The sequence below is a fragment of the Ailuropoda melanoleuca genome, chromosome 8, assembly GCF_002007445.2.
Source record: "Ailuropoda melanoleuca isolate Jingjing chromosome 8, ASM200744v2, whole genome shotgun sequence".
Lineage (NCBI taxonomy): Eukaryota > Metazoa > Chordata > Mammalia > Carnivora > Ursidae > Ailuropoda > Ailuropoda melanoleuca.
The window spans coordinates 35,823,315-35,841,980 of record NC_048225.1 but is presented as its reverse complement, the minus strand read 5'-3'; the positions used below and the strand labels follow the sequence as shown (position 1 = coordinate 35,841,980).

At 34.5% G+C, this 18,666-nt stretch overlaps 1 protein-coding gene across 1 annotated transcript in view; it reads left to right on the top strand.

The window, feature by feature from the left end:
• Nucleotides 1-18,666, top strand: part of KDM4D (lysine demethylase 4D) — a 33,701-nt gene that overhangs the window by 286 nt on the left and 14,749 nt on the right. The window contains 2 exon segments of the mRNA XM_034666139.1: nucleotides 1,442-1,535; nucleotides 13,407-13,578. The gene's annotated coding sequence lies outside the window, so the exon portion shown is untranslated.

Here is an 18,666-nt window from a genome sequence, read left to right as displayed (position 1 = left end):
TAGAACGGTGGGCCCAACTGCCAGAAGCACGAGATGCAGTTATAAGATGGCTACTCAAGCGTTAGGTGAACTTTTAATAAGACAACGAAAGGGGAGAAAAATACCAACCGTCCTTCCTCCCTTTCCCAAAAAGCACTGGGGGCAAGGATCTTGTTTGTTTAGTCCATCTCGGTATCTCATCACATGGTCTTTGGCCACAGTAAATGCTCAATAAATATTTATTAAACAAATGAAAATTCAGCTCCTCCAACTTGGTTTCAAATTTAAGAGCTCATAAAATTGAACATTAAAAAGCTTTATTTCCAGAATTTTTTTTGAAACTTATAGTTTTTTTTTAAAAGTAGAAGAGCCCCTTGCTTTATAAAGTTCAAGATAAAGATCTTAAATTTTTCTTATGGAAGGTATTTCTCCCCTAGTTTTGTACATCTCATTAAAGGACACTACCATATTTGAGTTAATATACCAAAACCTCAAGGCTCCTAATTAAATTCCTCTTTCTTTACTCTTAACATTTAGTTTATTTGCAAGACTTACCAATTTTACTTTCAAAGTAGTACCCTAAATATCATTCCACTGCCACTACCCTAGTTCAAGCCACTAAGATTTCTCACCTGCATTGTAATTGCTCCTTAATGGGTCTTCCTGCTTCCACTTTGGCCCTACATAAAGTTAATTTTGCATATAGCAGTGAGAGTGATCTTTGAAAATTATGAATCGGGGAGTGTTACTTTCCTGCATAAAAATGCACTGCACTTAGAATAAAAGTCAAATTCCTTAATGTGACCCAAGACCCCACGGGGTCTGGTTCCTGCCTATCTCCCTGACTTCACTTTTAATCAGACACTCTCTTACATATTAAACTCCAGCCACAGCCAACAGGGCATTTCTCTTTCACAAACAAGGATAAGATTCCTTTGCACTAGGTTTTCTCTGTTGCCTGTGTCTCAAGATAACTGTGTTAACCTCCTTCAAGCCTCGGCTCAAATGTCATCGCATCAGTGAGGCTTTCCCTGACATCTTCATTTTCTCCCCCACACCTCTGACATGTTGCCCTATTTTATTTTTTGTAGTACTGAACACTAACAAGTTTATTCTGTTTATTGTTTCTCCCCTTGTTTCTTGTCTGAGAGGCAGCACAGCAAATCATTAAGAGAAAGGGATCTATAGCCTGTCTTGGTGCTAAATTCCAAGTGTGCCTTTTCCTGGCTGTTTAACTTTGCCCTAATGGGGAAGTTATTTTCCCTTTTTGGGCCCTCAGTGTCCACTGCATAAAATGGGGATAATTCTAGTCTTTATCTCTTATTGTTATGATAAGGTTTAAGTGAGCAAATACTTGTAAAGTGCTTAAAACAGTCTCAGCAAACAGTAGTTGCTAAATTAATGTTAGCTATTATTATTATTAATATTATTTTTATTATTATTGTCTATCTTCCTGTATTAGAACATAAGTTCCAGGAAAGCAGGAACCTTGTCTCTCTTGTTCACTGGTGTATCCTCTGCATATAGAACAGTGCCTGGCACATAATAGGTGCTGAGTAAGTATTTGTTGAATGAATGAATGATTGATGCACTCAGGTGGAGGAATGAAGTAACAATGGCAAGGTGGGGACATGATTATAGAAAATGCCCCTGGTATTTATGTTCTGACTGCCCTTATCAGCCCTGAGTCAGTCACCCTGATTCATTTATCTCTTGACCCACCACCTAATCTTTGGATTGCCATGATTAAATAATCACCCCTGTAATTTATTAACACCAAGGTACAGCATGATCAGCCCACAAATGAAAAGTTTTGACTTAAATGGTCTGAAAGTATTAATTAGAAAACAAACTAAAAAGTTTTTCCTTCGGTGATTTTAAACTACTAATAAATGAAACTAAAAGCTTTTGACTTAAATGGTTTGAAAGTATTAGCAAAAGAAACTAAAAGTTTACTAAAAACCTAAAATTCACCTTATCAGCTATCTTTGCTGGCAAAAATCATATATAACCTCCCAAGAATTCTCATTTGAAACCCATTACCACAGAAATCCAGTTGCCTAAATCCAGTTGCTAAATTCTGCCTGCCAAGCCTCTTATACTCTTCTAATTGTTTATTTTCCCACTCTGCAATGATAGAATTTCCCATATTCCTCTCTTTATTCAAATCTATGTACCTCTTCCACCCTCTTTCCCCTTCTTGTCCTCTTTCTGAGGAGTGGATGATCTTCTGACTTCTCTGGGAAAAGAAAAGCTCTTAAATAAGGATTTCTCATGTGCCCTTCAGCAGGACTAGCAAGCTGCCTATGACTATGCCCGTATCCTCAGCTTTCTGTGAGTTAGTAGACATGAGGTGACCTAAGCCCTCTCCCTTGTGGTCTGGGTCCCAATCCCTCCAACTTCTTAGTAACTGGCATCCTGCTTTATTTCCTATCTCTCAATCTATGAAACCATCCCTTCTAGATCATTCTTATCAGGTTTTGGATATGATGTAATATATCTTAACCTTAAAAAATGCTCCTTCATTTTAATATGACAAAGGTAGGATTTTAATTCAATGTGAAAAGGATGTTTTATATAATAACTATGATTGCAAAACTGACTATTCTTGTGGCATGATGTAATGTAGGAGTTCCAGCTTCAAAGCTTCCATGGACACTATGTCCTGTTGAATTAAATATCCAAAAGGAAAAAACAAACCTTAAAAATCTAAGAGGAAAACTTAAGAGACTAGTTCTACAACCTAGAGTTTGTAAAGATCCTTTAAGCAAGGCAGAACACCTCAGAGCTATAAAAGAAGTAATTGTAAAAATTTATCTGTATAAAATTTTAATTTCATTGCAGAAGATGTTCAAAGTCAAAAGATAAATGCTGGGGCGCCTGGGTGGCACAGCGGTTAAGCGTCTGCCTTCAGCTCAGGGCGTGATCCCAGCGTTCTGGGATCGAGTCCCACGTCAGGCTCCTCCGCTATGAGCCTGCTTCTTCCTCTCCCACTCCCCCTGCTTGTGGACCCTCTCTCGCTGGCTGTCTCTATCTCTGTCGAATAAATAAATTAAAAAAAAAAAAAAAAGATAAATGCTAGATGAACAGGTAATTTTTTAATGCCTATAACATATAAAAGGTTACTACTACTACTAATACGCATAACAAAACACAAACAACCCTATTAAAAAAAAATGGGTATGGAATATAAACAGGCCATTCAGAGAAAGCAATTCCAAAGAAACAATAAATACAAAATACACGCAACCTCCCTATTAGGAAAATGAAAGTAAACCAATAATGAATTATCACATTATAGTATCAGATTGGCAATAATTTTTTAAAATTATCAATACAATTGGATGGGATTGGGAGAAAAGGGGATCTAGTTAGACAATTAGGCATTGGCTCCCTATTTCTCTCACAGTGAAAATAAAAGGTGCTCACAATGACCTATAAGGCTCTCCCCTATCTAATTGATTTCCTCCCATGCTCATGCCTTCCTGGTATTATTTGATCATAGCTCCTGCCTTAGGGCCCTTGCATTAGCTATTTCCCTGGCCAAGAGCACTCTTACTTGTCTTATTCAGGTCTATGTTTAAATGAGGTCACCCAACCGTGACAGCCCTATTTGAATTTGCAGCCATCCTCCCCTTTGGTCCCCCAACATCCTGTAGTCCTTAGCTCCCTTATTCTGCTATGCTTTTCTTTTTTACATTGCATGTATCATCTTCTGTGATCCTATATAATTTAGTTATGTTTATTATTTCTTTCTCTACCTATTCCATGTAGGATATAAATTCTACAAGGGCAGAATCTTTGTTTATCCCAATGATGTAGGCCAAGCACCTAAAACAGTGCCTGGCACCAAGAGGTACCCACAGATTTTTTCTAAATGAGTAAATGAATGAATGGATGAATGAATGAATGAGTGAGTGAGTGAATGAGTTTTAAGAGGAAAAAATCACATTTTGATGTAAAAAGTTGTTGCTTTAATCTCTTTTATATTTTAAAGGAGAAAAAAGTAATTTACATTCTGCTAGTCTGAAATCCAGGTTTGACATGAAGATACGCCAAGACTCAGAAAGATTATTTCTTTTCAGGAAAGAATCATTAAATGAAAAGTCATGTGACTATCAGGCTCTATATGTGTCCTCAAAATTCTGATTTGGTCAGCCCCATCCCCAGTCCAATCACAACTCTAATTTAGTCCAACCTCCTTCTTCTTTCAACTGAATCATTTTCCCCAATTCCAGTAAACCCTCTCATTTACAAAGTTACCAACCCACAAACTGAAAATTTTGCTTGAAAATGTTTCTTTGAGGGGCGCTTGGGTGGCACAGCGGTTAAGCGTCTGCCTTCGGCTCAGGGCGTGATCCCAGCGTTATGGGATCGAGCCCCACATCAGGCTCCTCCGCTATGAGCCTGCTTCTTCCTCTCTCACTCCCCCTGCTTGTGTTCCCTCTCTCGCTGGCTGTCTCTATCTCTGTCGAATAAATAAATAAAATCTTTAAAAAAAAAAAGAAAGAAAATGTTTCTTTGAGGCTTTTAATAAGAAAATGAAGGGAAAAACTCCAATGGTCACAAGTCAAAAGTTCCATTTAAAAATAAACATAAATAATGGCATCTATTTGAAGTTTTAACCTGAAAGTGACCAATTTTCTAAGATAAAAAGCTGAAACTTTGTTTTAACAAGAATAGGGAAACAGAGTAGCTTGCCTTACACCAACAAAATCCTGATTTTAAATGAAGATGCTCTGGGGGCCCAGAGAGATGATTTTCTGGAGACAGTTTCAGGAAGAAATTTGCTGATGGTCCAGGCTAGCTTACTGGGTAGTAGTATAATTTAACCACCTCTTACATGATCTGAGCACATAGCTACCGCATTAGTTGGCCACTCCATAATTACCAAGACAGTTAAAAACGAATGTATTAAAAAACAGATAAGACTAAGCAACTAAAATGGGAGAAAATAAAGAGACAAGCATACCAGGCAAATTCTATGCAATGCCAACAAAAAACTGTAGCAACATGAATTATCAAAAAGATTCTTTAAATAGAATAGCATTAACAAGGACATGAATAGGGCCATCTTATCGAATCATAAAGAAAAATCCACTAGGAAAATATTACAATCATGAAAATGTATGCAACTAACTACATAGCCTGGAAAAATATAAAGCAAAAATAAAGAATTAAAAGGAAAAACTGACATCCACAATTACAACGGGGATTTTTTTTAACATAAATTTTTCTCAGCGGCGCCTGGGTGGCTCAGTCATTAAGTGTCTGCCTTCAGCTCAGTGCGTGATCCCAGGTCCCTGGGATCAAGCCCCACATCGGGCTCCATACTCCGCTGGAAGCCTGCTTCTTCCTCTCCCACTTCCCCTGCTTGTGTTCCCTCTCTCACTGGCTGTCTCTCTCTCTATCAAATAAATAAATAAAATCTTTAAAAAAAAAAAAACATAAATTTTTCTCAGACTGATAGGCCAAGCAGACAAATTAACAACATTGATGCATTGTGTGCACAGATAAATATCCTTATTGCATTTATATATGTGTATATATTTGCATATTACATTAGTAGGTATAGAAAATCCTTTAAAACAAGAGAATACACATCATTTTTAATACACATTGAAGATCTACAAAATTTAATCAAATATAATGCCCCCAAATAAGATTCGATTAATGCTTATGTATATATTTCTAAATGATAATACTTAGTCTTGCCAATTTTTGAACTCTATAATGTTCAAAATGTTATATAAATGAATCATGTATATTGTGTAGCTGTAGTATACTATGTAGAATTTCGTTGTATAAAAGTACACAATATGTGTTATTTATTCTAATAATTATGTTTTCCAGTATTGGTATTACAAATAATGCCACTATGAACATTCTTATGAACGTGCAGGGATGCGTGTGTATATATTTCATTTGTATATATCCTGTCAGCAAGATGAGAGTTCTTGTTCCGTAGTCTCACCACACTCGATATTGTCCAACTTTTCAATTTTAGCTCACCTGGTGGGTGACAGTAATCTCTTATGGAGGTCTGAATTTGCATTTCTTGATTACTGATCACCTTACATATGTTTAATGTCCATTTGGATTTCTTCTTATGTGAGGTATCCAAGTCTTGTTTCTGTTAGTTCCCCTGAGCTCTTAATACCTTCAACACCAGTTCTGTCACTTACTTGTGCTACCTGTGTATTTTCCGTTTCTTGGCTCCTCCTTTTGGTGTATTGTGATATATAAAAGTCTTTAATATTTGGGGAGTTTGATTGATCAGTCTTTTCCTTTCTGCTTAGTGCATGGTATTGATTGATTGAGAAATTCTTTCCGACTTTGCAGTTATATAGATATTCTTGGATATTATTTTCTGAAAGTCTTGTAGTTATATCTTTCACAGTTCCACCAGGAATTCATTTTTCTGCGCAGTGTGTTAGAGGGGTCTTGAAATCTGGTAAAGCAAGTCTTCTAGTCTTGTCCCTCTTTTATGAGGCCCTTTGTGCCTCAATATAAAATGTAAAATGCTATGTTCTACAAAAATACTTCTGGGATTTTGATTACAATACCATTGAATCTATTGATCAATATAGGAAGAGTTGACAATTCTACAATATCGAATCTTTAAATCTATTAATAGATTATGTCTTTCCATTTATTTAGGTCTACTTTAATTACCTCTAAGTAAATTTTTATTATTGTCTTTATAGAAGACTTGCAAGATTTTGTTAGCTTTAGCCTTCGGTGCCACTTAATTTTTAATACTATTGTAAATGGCCTCTTTCTTAAATTTTAACTAATTGTTTGGTGCTGGTATATATAAATCATTTTTTATATATTACTATTTTAAATTCAGAGACCTTGCTAAATCCTCTTATTAATTAAAATAGCTTATTTATAGATTTTTTGGATTTTTCACATATGCAGTGATATCTATGAGTAATGACAGCTGTGTTTCTTCCTTTCCAATCCTTCCCCTCCCCTCTCTTTTTCCCCCTTGCTGTCTTATGTTGAATAGGACATCCAGGGCAGTGTTGAATAAAGAAATCACAGGAATCCTTGTCTTTTTCCTGATCAGAAAGGAAAAGCTTTAACTTTTCATTATTAAGAATGATGTTTCCTTAAGGTTTGGGGTAGATGCACTTCATTCAATAAAATTTCCCTAAAATTTTTAGTTTGCTAAATGGATGGTGAATTTTATCACTTTTCTCCATTTAGTGAGGTTCTCTTTTAGTCGGTTAGTGTGCTATGTATTAATTTATTTGCTTAACTGTCAACCTTTCATTCTTGAAATAAACCCATCTTGATCATGATGAATATATTGCAGGAATCAGTTTATTCAAATTCTCTTTAGGACTTTTGCATCCATGTTCATAAGTGAGATTAGCCCGTTATGTTCCTTTCTCATAGTATCATCATTGGAGACTTGTATCATAAAATTGGTATCATAAAATATGTTGGAAAATATTTTTCTGTTCTCTGGGGAAATTTGTCTAAGGTTGGCATTATTTCTTCTTTGAATGTTTGGTAAAATTTGCTGGTTAGGTCATCTGGGCTTAGAATTTTCTTTGTGAATAGAGTTTTGACTACTGTTTCACTTTTCTTGATAGTTATAGGTTACTCAGTGTTCTGTTTCTTCTCGTGTCCATTTTATTATGTTTTTCCAAGAATTTGCGTCATCTGAATTTTAAAATATATTGATTGGCTTAAAGTTATTTATACACACTATTTTTTAATGTGTGCAGCAGTTATAGTGATGATCTTTTTATCTTTCCCGATATTGGTTATTTGTGCCTTCTATTTTTGGTCTTTACTATTCTCACCAGAGGTTTGTCGATTTTATTCGACTTTTCAAAAAACCAACTGTTGGTTTTGTTCATCCTCTCTCTTTTATATTGGTTTTATATTTCATCGATTTCTGGTTGTATTTTTATTTTCTTTTTTCTACTTATTTTCGCTTTTTTTCTAACTTTCTGAGATGGAATTTTTCAGACTTGTTTCCTTTCTTAGATATTTATTTAAGTCTATAAATCTTCCTTTTAATACCTTTTACTAGCATTCCACAAGATTTGAAATGTAGAATACCCATAAAGTATTTCCTAATTTCCATTTTTATTTCTTTCTGATTAAAGGCTTGTGTAGAAATTTAATTTTATAAAATTGAGGGTTTTCTAGGTGTCTTTTTAATATTAATTTCTAACTTTATTGTTTCTAATTATGTCCTGCCTGTTTTTAGCCCTTTGACAGTTGTTAAAACTTGTTTTATGGCCACAGTTTTATGGTCAATTTTGTAAAGTTTCCATAGTGCTTGGAAAAAAAAATTACATTTTGTGGTTTGGGAGTATAAAGTTCAATATATGCCCATTGGGTCAATTTTTAGATTGCATTGTTCGAATATTCTATATTGCTCTATATTCTATACTATATTGCATTGTTCAAATATTCAAATACTTGGGTCAATTAGTAAAGTCCTGGTTTATGTCTATCTTCCTTGGGTCCCTGTCAGATTAGGTGATAAATGATATGATGTAATTTAAAGTTTAGAACCACTCTTAATAAAATCTGAAATGAATGTAGAATTTCTACTAAATCAGTAAATATTCAGTATTTTACTAGAGATCATATCTAATTATATAAGACTTCCATTCCTGCTCAGCTCAAAAGAAAAAAAAAAAGAATGAAAGAGAAAAGCTATGACTACTGGAAAAGAAGAGAAATAATTTCTGTACTTTTTCAGAAAATATCATCTATATGGAAATATGGAAAACTCTAGAATCAGTGGTCAGGCTATTATAACTAATAGGAAAAAAAGGCAAAAGTTTGAAAAGATATATAGATAAAAAAATAATGAAAATTAATAGAAAAAAGTGTCATCACCATACACTCAAAAAATTAAGACAGACCTAAGACTATATCTAAGGTAGCAGATAGATTATCTTTATGGATAAAATTCTGTACCTCAAATTTTTCTTTAACTCATACAATTTCAATTCGAATCAATAGGACTTTTGTGGAAACTAAAAAATGTGTCCTAAAACTAATACTGAAATTTAACTCTACTAATCCCCAAATTAATTCTGGAAAAGCACATGGGGACTTGCCTTACCAATTACCAATACTAAGTATAAAGCTATTGTAATTGAAATGGTATAAACTCAGCACAGAAATGGGCGAATCAGTGGACTTGAATGGAGAGTTTAGAAAGAGATCCATGCCTATATTGGAACTTGGCATATGAGAGTGGAGGATTCCAACTCAATGGGGAAAATGGTGGTCGACAATTAGATTTCTAAAAAAAAAAAAAAAAAACAAAATCCAAAACAACAATATATATCCTTACCTCCCAACAGCAATGACACAACATTCTAAATGAATGAAACAGATAAGGATGAAACACAAAGAAAACCAGAGAAAATTAAATCTTTGTGACTTCATGAGGAAACAAATCATAATGGAAAAGATTAACAAGTTTGATTACATTTAATTTTTCAAAATAACTAAAAAAGACGCCATAAACAAATTTAAATAGAGATAGTGGGATGAGGTAGGATACTTATAACAATACAATAGACATAGGATTAGTATCACAGACATTTAAAGAACTCTTACAAATCAGTAGAAAAACACTAATTGAAAAAATGAGCAAAGGATATAACTGGTTATTCATAAAACTGAAACCCACAGAAAGTCAATAATGAAAAAGCATGTCACCTCATCAGGAAACAAGCCACACAGTAATATAAAAGGGAGTATATTATTTTGCCAATCAAATAGTTAACTACAAATTTGACATTATCAAGTGCATCTGGGGGTATGGAGAAAGAAATTCTCCTACTCGGCTAGTGCATGTGTTAATTAGGAAAATCACTAGGTAAAGAAACTTGACCATGCCTAATAAAATAGAAAATGTGGTTTCTGTATCACCTAAAAATATGTACCCTAGATAAATTCTCACATATAATTACAAGAACACATGTAAAAGGTGTTTAGTGCAGCATTGTTTATAATAAAAAAACACTGGAAGTAATCTAAAAATTCACTAATAGAGAAATGCATTAACTATATTCTTATGACAGACTATATATACATATATATGTATTTTTGTATATATGAATTGAGACAATGTTGAATTTAAAAACTGAAAAAAATTAGCATATTTGTTATGAAATCATTTATATAAAATAAAAATAGCAGATACACGAAACAATACTTCATATTATTAGTTGATACACAACACATACACACATACAAAAACCAGGGATGTACTGTATGGTGACTAACATAATATAATAAAAAAATATTATAAAAAAAAAAGTACTTGAAGCAGGAAAAAAAACCTTCAGGATGTCTGTTCTCACTATTTCTATTCAACATGCACTGAAGATTCTAATCAGGGCAGTTAGGCAAGAAAAAAATAAAGGCATCCAAAGTGGAAAGGAAGAAATAAAATTATCTTTATTGACAGATGACATGATTTCATATAGAGAAAATCTTAAGGAACCACTAAAGGACTACTAGAACTAATAAGTTCAGCAAGATTTCAGGATACAAGACCATTATGTAGAAATCAATTGATTTCTGTACACAGGCAATGAGCAATCTGAATTGAAAATGAAATTAAGAAAACAACTCCATTTGCATCAAAAAGAATAAAATGCTTAGGAATAAATTTAACAAAAGAAGCGCAAGACTTCTACATTGAAAACTACAAAACATTGTTAAATTAAAGAAGAGCTAAATAAATGGAAAGACATTCCATATTCGTGGGTCAGAAGACTTAATTTTGTTAAGATGGCAGTACTTCCCAAATTGATCTATGGGTTCTGTGCAATCCTATTATAATTCCTTCTGGCTCCTCCTCCCCTGAAACTAAAAGTTGATCCTAAAGTTGATATATAAACACAAAGGATCTGGAATCACCAAAACAATCTTGAAAAGGAACAAAAAATTTGGAGGACTCACACTTGCTGATTTTAAAACTTACTACAAAGCTGCTATAATTAAGACATTGGTATGAGTGTGTGTCTGTATATATACACACACACAATTAAATGGAATGGAATTGAGAGCCTGAAATAAACCCTTACGTATATGGCCAGTTGATTTCAACAAAGGTTTCAAAACAACTCAACAATGAAAGAAAATTTTTTTCAACAAATGACGCTGGAACAATGGATATCCACATACAAAAGAATGAGTTTGGATCCCGACCTCACACCAGATACAAAAATTAAGTCAAAATTGATCATAGACCTGAATATAAGCAAAAACTATAAAAGTCTTAGAAGAAAACAGGAATATATATCTGCATGACCTTGGACTAGGCAATGATTTCTTAACTACAACAGCAAAGGTGCATGCAAAAGACAACTGATAAGTTTCACATCATCAAAATTCAAAACTTGTCCACTTCAAAAGACATAAGAAAGTGAAATGATCACCCATAGACTGGAAAAAAATATTTGCAAATGATACAGTCAACAAGGGACTTAGAACCAGGACATATAAAGACCTCTTGCAACTCCATAAGAATAAGACAACTCAAAAAATGAGCAAAGAATTTGAATAGAAATTTCTTCAGTAAAGATATATGAATGGCAATGAACATAGGAAAAAATGCTCAACATCAAATTAGTCATTAAGGAAAGACAAATCAAAACCACAAGATACTTCATACCAACTAGTACTATTAAAAAAAAGAAAATCACAAGTGTTGGTGAGAATGTTGAGACATAAGGATGCTCATATATTGCTGGTGGAAATTTAAAATGTTGCAGGCACTTTGGAAAAACAGTGTAGCAGTTTCTCGAAACATTAAACGTCCGAGTTACCATATGATCCAGCAATTCCACTCCTAGGTATCTACACAAGAAAAATAAAAATGTATGTCCACACATAGACTTGTACATGAATATTCATAACAGCATTTTTCATAATAGCCAGAAGATGAAGACAACCTAAATGTTACCAATGGATGAATGGATAACTAAAATGTGGTATATTCATAACAATGGAATATTATTCAACCATAAAAAGAAACAAAATACTGATACATGTTGCAACGAACCTCAAAAACCTGCTGAGAGACACAAGCCAGACACAAAAACCTTCATATGATCCTATTTATATGAAATATCCAAAATAGGCAAATCTATAGACAGATTAGTAGTTGCCTGGAGCTAAGGGTGGAAATGTGTTGTGACTGAAAATGGGCATGAGGTTTCTTTTTGGAGTGATGGAAGTGTTCTAAAACTAGATTATGGTGATGGTTGCACAGCTTTGTAAATATACCAACAATTATTGAATTGTATACTTAACATGGGTGAAATCTTTGTTCTGTAAATTATATCTCAATAAAGCTGTTTTTTAAAAAGCCACTTGAAGCAAATATGATAAAATACTAAGAAAGTAAAAATTTTGACTGTTTGGAATGCAGATTTTTGTTATTTATGCAATTTTCTCTGTTATTTAATGTTTCTCAAAAACAGAAAATTAAGACACCATAAATTCCTGAGCCCCAATTTCAAATGAAATAGATACATAAGTTTTTTCATTATATTCTTACCTTCAATTATTGACAGTTGCCCCCATCCCCAAAGGAAATGACTGGATCCTTGTCAGAGCATTCTCAGTGAAGCTTACCAGTCATACATAGCAAATGCAACTCTTCAGTGCCTCTTAAACATAAGTTAAGAATAACTATGAGGAAAGCACTTAACATGAAAGACAGAAACCAAATATCCTAGAAGGGTGAATTCGGGGGAAACAGACACAATGTAGAAAGCAAATGAAACTTTTAAAGAAATCCCTAGAATTAATACTTCTAGAGAGAGAAGAGAAAGTCTACAGCCATGGAAAATACCAGAAATCCATAATAAAATGCATATTCAGAGAGCCAAAAAGAATTTTTGGAAATTAAAGATAATTGCTAAAAGATTTGGAAAGTAAAATATGACAAAAAAACAAAAAGATGGAAAATAGGAGAACAAAGATAAGAAAATTAGAGGATCAATCCAAGAGGTTTAATAACCAACTAATTGTATTTCCAGAGAGAACTGAAAATATAGTGGGAAGGAATATATTAGAGAAATAGTTATCAGAAAGTTTCACAGCAATGAAGAACATGAGTTTTTATATCAGAAAGTCTAGCTCAATAGTTGACAAAAAAAAAAGACAAATCATATCTTAATGAAATCTCTGAAAATAAGGAGCAAAGGAATATCCTAAAAGTGTCAAGAGAGTAAAAACAGTTTGCACAAAAAGGATCAGAAAACACATTGGTTTTGGATTTCTAGAAGCTAGAATTCAGTGGAACAATTTTGTTTTCAGAATCCTGAAAGAAAAAAGTAAAGGTAGATAAAAGATCTTTTCAGGCATGCACTTAGTAGACAGTTGTTACATTTGTGACCAACTTTGAATTCCCTTTTTAGATTTAGACAAATGCCTATATTAGGACCTCTGCCTTGCCAAGGTTGAAGCCAGAACTTGATTGTCCAGCGTCTGTTTCAGCAAAGACATAGACATATGACCTAGGCTCTTCCCATCAGACACTTCCGTGAAACACTTCAATTTGAAGAAATGTGAGAAAGTCGATTTTGCAAGGTATCTGTTCCTGGAGGAGGTGGTGAGAGCCCGTGAGCTTTCAGAGGCAGCAGTGGTATAGGGTGTAGTTGGTAGGGTCCATTGCTCATGGTCTTTAGTACCTTGGACCAAAGAAAGTATAGGAATACCTTAATATAGATTGTTGGATAATTTGGGTATTGTTCCTAGAAGCACAGTCTCCAAAACCTATTCTCTGGTCCTTCTGGAGATTCTGTGAGCTACTTAATAATTTCTAATGTAACCTCCAAGGTTGCTCCTGGTGGGTATGCTCGAGCAACATGAGGGAGAAACCAGAAAAGAAGACAGAAATGGGAGGAATCAGGGATCTAACATAATAGGGAAGGAGAATCCCCAGGATTATGATAAATAGAAACACCAGGCTGCAGACTATGCAGTGGCCTAAAGACTAAGGAGTCCAGATTACAGGAAGCATATGGAGGGCTCCAGGAAGAATATTTCTGAAGAGAGAAATCTGACTTAGTACCTGATGTGTTTTATGTATTTAGAAATCTTTATACTACTGGAAATGAATTTGGGAATGAATAAATATGTATAAAACCAAGCAAATGAAACAATGAGACAATTATTAACTCCCCAATAAATAAAATTATGAGCAAATGCTATCATTTGTGTACTACATGACTCAGCTGTAACTAGTTTTGCTTGGTAAAAATATAGACTTGATTTAACCAAAAAAATTGATATAGCTATAGGAGAGGATGCGGTAGGGAAGGTCTGTGTTGGGATGGAACATAAGAGAATTAAATCTACATCTTCTATAGTATGACTGTCTACAATATCTAAAACTTTAAAGTCTAGAAATATTGGAAAAAGAAAACACAAGAAACAGCTAAAATATTTAAATAGTGATGTTTTGGGGGAGTGGGAATGAGGGAGAGGAAGTGTACTGGTCAGGGTTCTTTAGGTGCATAATATAGAATTCACTCTAGTCTAAGGCAAAGGTTATTTTCTTTTTTCAAACATTAAGTAGTTTAGAATCCCAGGGGAAGTCCAAGAACCAGACTTACATGCTACTCAAGAAATATATTTAGGGGCACCTGGGTGGCTCAGTTGGTTAAGCCTCGGATTCTTGGTTTCAGCTCAGATCATGATCTCAAGGTCATGAAATTGAGCCCCATATCAAGCTCCATACTCAGCACATAGTCTGCTTGAGATTCTTTCTCCCTCTCCCTAGCTCTTCTGATCTCTCTCTCTCTCTCTCTCAAAAAAAAAAGTATTTAAAATTCATTATTGGCAGTTCAAAGAAGGATGTTTGCCTCAAAACTCCACAGAGTGGCTATGTCTTGGAGATATGGGGTTCAAAAAGACTTCTGGCTCCTGCCTCTGTTGTTAGATACCACTGTGACTGCCACAGTATCCATGTAACAGAGGAAAGTGAACAGAAAATACTCTAATGAGGTTAATATTCCCATGCTCAATTTATGTCACGGTGAAATCATAACGTGACTTTTTTTTCATAATGTGACATTTAAGTTGATTTAAAGGCCAAGTCCTCCCCCCCAAAATAAAGTAAAATAAAATAAAATCCAAGTCCCAATCTGTCACAATTTAATCTATGCTGTTCATGCCTGCCACTTCCTACCATGTGTCTTCTCTATATCCAAATTTCTCAGTGTTCCTGAATAGGAAATAGACACCAAATATAGGCATTTGAGGCACAAAGTGTACAGGAAAAGTCACCTTTTTATCTTCTGTTTTCCATGCACTTTATCAAGAAGAGAATGTTGAAATTTGTAGGGCAGAAACATACAAATATCTTGGAAAGAGAAGCACATCTCATGAAAGGGATTTATTACTTTAGACAAGTACCCATTAGATGTGAAAGCTAAATGTCAAGTAGAACATTCTGGAGAGCTCCCATGTCAACAGTTTGTATTAAGCACCAAATAAATGGCCCAGACATATAGTTGGTGGGGAGGCTTAGGGTTGGTGGGGAAGGATCTCTCAGGAAGAGGTTTGTCTGGAAGGCAGGAGTTAGAACTTAAAGAAGTGAGGGAGGAGGAGCATAGAGGGACAATGACAAAGAATGTGACTGAGCCCAGAGTTTGGGTTAGGCATATTGAGGGATATATTTGGGGTAACCAAAGATATAAAGATAGTGGTTTAAGTATGATCATTTACTTTGCTCCCTTCAAAACCCCAACGAAGTAACAGTAACAGAATTTTTGGTTTACAAAATAATTTACAAAGAGAGGAAATGGTAAAGGAGATAAGATGTAAGAAAATTTAAAAACAAATAGACAAGTAGAAACTGATTTACCAACCCCTGTGAAGTTGAATCCTAAATTGGCAGTGAGGAAAATCAAGAAGCAACACAATTGTCTCTACAGAACCCAAAGGCTTAGGATTTCTTGAAAGTCTGTCTAAGAAGCAGTTAGAGCCTCAGATCCGCTCCCTTCCTAAACTTCTCCACTCATACCCTGATGGAAGACTAAGCCTCATTTTCTAGACTAGTCGAAAAAGATGGTCTCTGGATTGGGAATTTCCAGCACCCATTGAGTATGGTGGTCACAGGGAAAACAAGCTGACTTAGTGAACTTTACAAGTTGGATATTAGAAATTTCAGGACCCTTTTTCCATGTGGTAGGGAAGCCAGGCCTGTCCCCTCCAAGAGGAAGATTGGAAGATCCATCATTGTTGAATATGACCCACCCCTCAGATACCAGCATCAGAGGCTCACCCAAGAAACAGCCCAGACAGATCATCATATAGGGAAACATAATCACCATGCACCCTGAGCTTCTAAACATTTTTTTGTGTGTGTGTTATACTCCTCTATGAGCCAACTACCAAGGATCACCAAACATTTGAGGAAAGCCTTAAACCTGAAAGATAGAAACTGAAATAAAAAAATGAATAAAAGGAAATTTTGAAGAAACAGACCATGCAGGGGGAAAAAACCTTCAAAAGCCATTGACATTTTAATATTTTCAAAGAGATAGAAGAAATGCACCCATGAAATAAGAGCAGGACAATAAGACACAAAGAGGGGGGTAAAAAAAGGAAGCTACATACACACAAAAAGAGATAAAAAATAACTTGTTGGAAATTAAAATTTTGAGAGAGATGGAAAAGACAACAGAAGGAATTTGGGACGGTAAAGATGACGTTTTTCAGAAGAGAGAGCATAGTGATAAAAGGACAGAAAACTGGGAGAAGAAAAGTCACAAAAATTAAAGGTCCAACCCATGAGGTCTGATATCCAAATAACAGGAGTTCTTGTACAGAGGAAAAAAGTAGAGGAAGTCATCAAAGAAATAACTTAAAAATTTTCTTTAAACCCAAGAACCTGAATTTTAAGATTGGAAAAAAATTAAGACCACTAGGATAAAGAATAGCTCCAATAAACTTGAGAAAAGGAGAGAAAACACAAAATAAACAGGGCATATTTAAAGGACCAGGTATCAGATTTACATCTGCCTTATTCCTCATACTGTCCTCACAAAACAATAAAACAATATAACAAAAAAAAAATTAAAGGTATGATTCAAATCAGAACTAGAGGTACAATTAACATGTAAAAAGGAAAAAAAAAAGAATACTTATCCACCTCTAGATGAGGAAGTAACTTTCTAAACAGATGTGAAATACATTACGAAGCAAAAGATAGACTCAACAATATAAAACACTGAAATATATGTCAAAAGCACTTTAGATTAAATAAAATTCAAGAAGTATAAAGAAATGGGAAACTGGGAAAAACCTATGAACGTATCTAACAGGGTTTAATATGCAAAATTTTCATATGAGCAATACGTAAAATGTTCATATAGGCAGATGAGAATAAACACTAGGGCCCTATTAGAGAAAAATGGGCAAAGGATGTGAACCAATTCATATGATGAAATACAAATGTCTCATACTCTTGAAAGAAAAAAAAATCAACCTTCATGGTACTCCAAGAAATGTAAATTAAAACTTGACCTACACTTGTTTCACTTACCAAATTAGTAGTTTCTTTTTCCTTTTATTTCCCAAAGTAAAGTTGCTCAGTGGTGAGGATGTGAAATGATGCATTCTTTCTGAAGAGTTTTGGAAATATGTGTTAAGGGCCTTAAGATATTTAAATTCTATAATGCCACATACCTAAGGAATTTCATCAATATTTTACTGTATATACTGTTCAAGGGACTAAAATATAGGATACACAGTTATAAGTAATGATTGTTAGGAAAGTGAAAACAAAATAACCCCAATAATAAGGAGAAAGTTGAGTCACTTATAAAACAATTTGTTTAGCCATCAAATCCCATGGTTATGAATTATTTTCATTGAATGGTAAGTAGATTTTCTAACTCAAAAAGGAATTTTTTATTAAACACAGAAGTTAGATGAGATCAGCAGAAACAGTAGCTAATGTCTGAGGCAGACAGTGACTAGGGTAACTGTATTAACCACAGAGATAAAGACATCTAGGGAGGGATACCTGGGTGGCTCAGTAGGTCAAGTGTTGGACTCTTGATCTCAGCTCAGGTCTTGATCTCAGGGTCCTGAGTTCAAACCCAGCATGGAGCCTACTTTAAAAACAAATACATAAATAAAATGAAGACATCTAAAGGAGGAAAGCAGTTTTAGGATAAAGATGATCAAGTTTTACTAAAGAAGTTGATTTTCAAGGGCTTTGTGGGCTGCCCAAGACAAGACAAACAAGGTTAGGAGTTACGTCAGTATTATAGAAAATTATGACAAGAAATATCTTTGAAGAGAGAGAGTGCAATACTAAAGAAAGCCATGAACATAAATGGGAAATTTAAAGAGAGAAAAAGTACAGTTAAGAGAGTTGAGCTTTGCGGTAAGTTTGCATTCGTGTGGTAGAAAGAGGAAGTAAAAGCAGGGAAAAAGAGAAGAACCAAGATGAAGAGGAAGAGTAGCAACTGAGAAGTTGGAGTTTTAGGAGGAACATGGAGGTGCTCCGTGAATCAATGATGTGGTGAGATAAATTATAATCCCTGGTGCAGCCTTTGGGAGGAGGCAATCTGATGATTTACAGAGATCAATTTCAGTGGAAGAGTGGGGGGTAGAACCAGAGGAGGAGAGAGAAAGATAAGGAAATGGGTTTGTGAACAA